Raw genomic sequence first — 5622 nt, forward strand, 5'->3', positions numbered from 1 at the left:
CAGTTAGGCCTTCCAGGAGGCAGCACTGAGGAAATGTGCTCTATGCCAGTAAGATACATGAGGTGCCAACAGGACAAGGCCCTTGTGAAATGTGACAGCTCCATGTGTTTGCCAAGGATCAGAAAAGGATCCCAGCTCAACAAAACCAGCTCTTCTGTCCCTTCCTAGGGGTGAGCCCACGTAAGCTAGAGGGGACAACCTCAGAACCCTGATTTAGGATTTGGACACAGAGAAAGCCCATAGGTCCCAACCTTTCCGGGTTGGAGGTCTGCTCTCCGCAGCAGGCGGGGCCTGTGTTGGCGACTGTGCTTCCAGAACGGTCCCCCATTCCAAAACTTGACTTGCTGCATCTGACCTATGAGAAGCCTACATTTGGCATCAAGATCATGTGTGGAAAAGGGATCCCTGGGTTTCTAGGAGCTTCAACTGAAAACACACCTAGCAGGAACCCATTTCTGCAGCCGCTTCTTGAAGAGCTGACACGTGCTACAACATGGATGAGCTATGTGACAAGAGCCAGTCACAAAAGACCACACAGTGACCGGCTCCATTTCTGTAAATGTCCAGAACAGCCAATCTATAGCGAGAGAGAGTAGGGACTACCTAAAGCTTGGGCGGGGTGGGGGGAAAGGGGGGGGGGGGAGGGAGGCAGCGATTGGAGGATAACAGCAAAGGGGTATCGAGCATTATCTTGAGGTAATAAAAACATGTGAAAATTGTCAGTGATGGACTCACAACTCTAAATAGACTACAGGCCACCCAATTGTCTACTTAAATGGGTGACTTATTCAGTATGTGAATTTTATCTCATGAAGCTGTCAAAGAATCAGGAAGTACTCAATACCATTTATTGTGGAACGGCTGCTTAATATTAGTTTCTAAAAGCTGTAGTTCCATCAGGATAAGAGCAGAACGGCGTTGGTCAGCTCTGTCCAATTCCCTCCACAGAACTCTGGTGAGCAACCTGCCTGCATTTTACACTTTCGGCCAAAATAGAAATGAGGATTTTTTTTTTTGAGACGGAGTCTTGCTGTGTCGCCCAGGCTGGAGTGCAGTGGCGCGATCTCGGCTCACTGCAAACTCCGCCTCCCGGGTTCACACCATTCTCCTGCCTCAGCCTCCCCAGTAGCTGGGACTACAGGTGCCCGCCACCTCGCCTGGCTAGTTTTTTCTATTTTTTAGTGGAGACGGGGTTTCACCGTGTTAGCCAGGATGGTCTCGATCTCCTGACCTTGTGATCCGCCCATCTCGGCCTCCCAAAGTGCTGGGATTACAGGCTTGAGAAAACGAGGATTTTTTAAAAGTCATTTTGTGGTGGAGTATCTAATCTAAATTTCTTAGAAACAAGCAAGGATCCTTGCAGTGTTATTCCAGCACCCAAGCTCCAGCTGGAGGGACTGGTGAGTACCAGGAACCTGTTAAGGGACAGGATGGCCCATGCCCAGTGCAGTGGAGCTCTGCAGCCCTCCTGGGGCTGCACTTCCCTAGCACTTCCTGGAAGGAAGACCTGGAAGAAAGGAAGACCAGAGCACTTCCTCGCCCATCCCACACTGCACAGGTGGGCTGGTTTTCCCTTGGATTAGCATAGGAGTTATTTCATGCTACTTAAGCAAATAGCCTGGGAATCTGAGTGCCTGCTCTGTGCCAGCCATTATAATGTTTGGTAGTTCAGGAGGAGCAGTGTTTGAATTTAGTAAGTGGTTAAATTTGAGAAACAATCTCGGCTAATATGCAGGCTATGTATCCTTTAGGAAATAGTGAACAAGATAACAGCAAAGAAGCTGGGCGGGACAGAGGCAAAGATGAGGCTGTTTCAGGAAGAATGTGACACATGGATACAGTCTGATTCACCTAAGGGAGAGGTAGACCAGGTATGGGAACGTAGCATTTGAGTGCCTATCTTCTCCCATAAGAAAATATAGTAACTACTTTCCCAAAGTTTTGATCCCTTAGCCATTTTACTTTACAGAATACATTAGCTACTTCTGCTTAATGAAGCATTTTTTTTTTAAGTAGATGCCAGAGAATGCACCATTTTACTGTATTTTTTAATGTGATGCCAAAGACACAGAGCTGGTGTTGACTGAAGGGTCTTGATCGGATCCCCCGTTGCTTCCTTTAAGTGAAATCTCAACCAATGGAGGAGAAAGTTGGAACAGGAGGAATGCATGACGGTCTCAAGAAAAAAACTCCACCAGATTTTTACTGCTAATCATCCACCAACTGCAACACATCAAGTAGGAAAAGAAAAATCTTACTCACCTGACAGCCTAAGTACTTACAGTTTTATTTTCACATTAGAGAGATAACATGTTTCTAGGATGAAGCACGACGTGGTTTATTAATATACCTAACTGATGACGATGTAGCACGGGCAGCCGCGGAGACTAAGGCGAGGTGCCCATACTGAGAGCATGGCCCCAGTTCTGCCTGATGGGGATCATGCCTACCAGGCCTATGGGGGGTTCATGGAGAACCCCAGCGCTTAGACACAATGACCTTACATTGAAGGGGCTCCAATTATTAGACCCAAGTTAGTATTTATGCGCCAAACTGAGAAAGAGCTACTTTAATTGTCCTATTACAGACATCATGCTGTTTTACTTTTTGATGCAAATTCAAAACTGCAAAAATGCAACACTATTTCTTTCCTAAGGATAAGGACCAGCTTTACTCCATATTGGCTTCAGGAACATGGTGATGGAGGTTCATCTCCCACTTCATCTCTGAGATCTTTAGACAAACACTGGCTACGTTCATAATCTACGCCTGGCCTTGGGCAAGCCCCTGTTGTCTGAGACAGCAGAATACAGGAGCCTGCTCTGGTGCAGGCAGCTCAGGAGAGGCAGGTGTGTGCATAAAATATGGATCCTCACAGGAAGGAAACATTCTGAAGGGTCAGAACATATTTGAAACTCATGTCACATAAAATAGGTGTCATTTTTACTTTATTTAAGGAAAAAAGGTTGGGGGGACAACAGTAATTTTCATAATACACAGTAGACAAGTTAGCACTGCAAAAAAAAAAAAAAGGGGGGCTGTGTACTTGCCACCAGTCTGCTTTGCAGCTTTTATAATTAGTAAATTTAATGCAGTTTGTCATTTGTATTACTATTTAGCAAATTAATAATTGGCAAAATTAGGGTAAGTGTGCTACAACTAAGACGAAAACCTAAATAACCCATTAAAAAAATCACTTAAACCATAAATATGTGGTGTGCATTAGTGTAACAAAATCATTTTTGTAAACATTTTCTCCAACATTAACATGTGCATGAGAAAAAAGAACACTGCACTCAATACAGAAAGGGTTACTCTGATTTCAATACAGAAAGGTTATTACTTACGAAAGCTTTGAGTAAACCTAGAGACATTTTTGTTTTGTTTGGAAGAGCACTCCTGTAACAGTTCAATGTTCCGTATGTAATGGTATCATTACAATACTGTTTTCTCGTGGAATTTTGCCATACTGGCACTTCTGTGGAGAAGTCACTACCCTGTAAAAGGGGGGAAAATAACTCCCTTCCTAAAAGAATCTAAACATTTCAACGACTCCCAATCTTTTATGGAGAAACTTCACTGTGTACCTGCATCAAGCTACAGCAACTCAATCTGGTTTACAAGGGGGTGAGGCTAAGAAGGGAAGGAAAAAAGGCAAGTAAAGCACAGACCAGGAAGCCCCCGCCTAGAGGGACAAAGGGTAGTCCAATTTCAGTAACTTAAGTCCAACGATGGATTCCATTCAGTTCACCACAAACACCAAGAGAGTGCCCACGGGGTGCCTGGAGCTACACAAGCAGAGCAAGCACAACTCGGTGTGAGCTCCGACCCCTTCACCACCTATGGAAAGCCAGTTTTCCTCAAGTTCTAAGCACTTGGTAATTCCAATGAAACACCATTTGCATGTTTTGTGTAACCCCTGACTTACAGATGTGCAGCTTCAAGTCTTTGGATAATGTAAGACCACGATGCCACATTCTTTGTTCTCTGCCTTCTTCCACTTAACATCAGACATTGAGCATTTCTTCAAAGACATCTGCCCATCTTTTACTGTTCTCTAAAGCCAGCAAAGGAGCCACAGTCACCTGTGCCTTTCCTTCTTCTCTTGATATGTACACAAGTGTGTTCACTGTGGCATGTTTCATCTTATGAGAAGCCTAAACATGGATATAAATCACAAGCAGGAATTTAATTCTAACTAAAGTCCTGTGGCGATGGAATCCAGCCTACCTCAAATCCCTTTAAAGGTAGGATTAACTTTTCAACCTTCTCTAGGTTAATTACAAACCAGTAGGCGGCTTTGGCCTTCAGCACTGCTCCAATGAAAACATTCATTTCCATCTTCTTTTCCCACCCCAAAAAATAAGGCTTCTCAGTTTATCTTGTCTTTATGGGTATACACAAAACCACCAGCTGCTGTGTCTGCATTCACGGGTGGATGTACTTGTCTTACCAGGTGTTTGTAGCTCAAAGGAGGGCCTTTTTCAAAAATACTGAACCAGGAAGAGGAAACCGACAGGGGCCAGAGTGGGTGCCAAGTGGGATGGGAAGCAAACAGGTACAAATGGCTGCTGTGTTTAGGTGGGTGGGGGCAGAGGGAAAATCCCCCATTTTCACAATATACAGGAAAATTAACCACAAAGGAAGATTAAGCCTAAAAAACAGCACGTTTCTTCTGATGACTGAGGTTAAAGCAGCCATAATGCAGTATTTCCACTCGGAACTCGACAAGAGGAAAGTAAGATGGCAGGACTGGGACATGGAGCCCTGATCTTTTTCTGAGACGGTAACATCCTTAGGGGAGCTGAGTGATGACCATGAAGCCATGAAACAGATTCTTTCTCAAGACATTTATTACAAATGTCATGAATATATTCATAAAGTAAAATTGGTTTAAAAAACAGAGAACAAGAGAGCAAGTGAGAAAACGAGAAAAGCCAGGACTTCGGTATTACACCTAAAACACAGAAGATGCCGACTTCATGAATAAGCAGAATTAACTACATTCTTAAAATAGTTTTAGTGCATTGCATTTTTAGAAAAGGGAAACTCCCCCGCCCACAAGAAAAGGTTCCTGCAACACTGAACAGTTTGTGTGACTATTCTAATGTGACCACCTGTCTGCTACCACCCACCCCCCACATCGAGAACAATGAGATCTCTTGTGTCATGGGCTGCAGTTGCCCCATCAACCTTTAATGCTGAATCTGGTGAAAACAAAGCATTCTGCTTTCTAAACTTGGAAGTAAATTGCATCAGCCTTAAGGCTATTTCCCATCTTCATGGACAGTTCTTGTGCCTGCTGACTTGTGACAATAAAAGTCAAACTTCAATCTGGTCGTTTTGGTATTAAGATTAAATTAAACATTAATGGTTTCTTCCAAAAACATATAAACTAAATCACCTCTCAATGCATTAAGAACAATGAGGTAGGCAAAAAAAATAAACATGTGGTTTGAACTTTTTTCTTTCTTCTGCAAGTGCAGACTGTGGTAAAACTGTTGTTGCACTTCTAGGTTTAAACAAAAATTAAACCTTTAACTGAGGCAGTGCTAATACTGTCACACAACAAAGTTCTGGCCATTATACAAAATGCACACGTTTTCTTTTTTTTTTTTTTTC

General features: G+C 43.4%; 1 pseudogene across 1 annotated transcript; it reads right to left on the reverse strand.

Annotated features, from left to right (window-relative positions):
- Positions 1-2931: 2931 nt before the first annotated feature.
- LOC108524100 (uncharacterized) lies at positions 2932-5616 on the reverse strand (annotated as a pseudogene). Its single transcript, XR_001883976.1, has one exon. The product of XR_001883976.1 is annotated as an uncharacterized LOC108524100 (transcript).
- Between the last annotated feature and the right edge of the window lie 6 nt (positions 5617-5622).

Source organism: Rhinopithecus bieti, unplaced genomic scaffold (genome assembly GCF_001698545.2).
Source record: "Rhinopithecus bieti isolate Rb0 unplaced genomic scaffold, ASM169854v2 scaffold_76666, whole genome shotgun sequence".
NCBI lineage: Eukaryota > Metazoa > Chordata > Mammalia > Primates > Cercopithecidae > Rhinopithecus > Rhinopithecus bieti.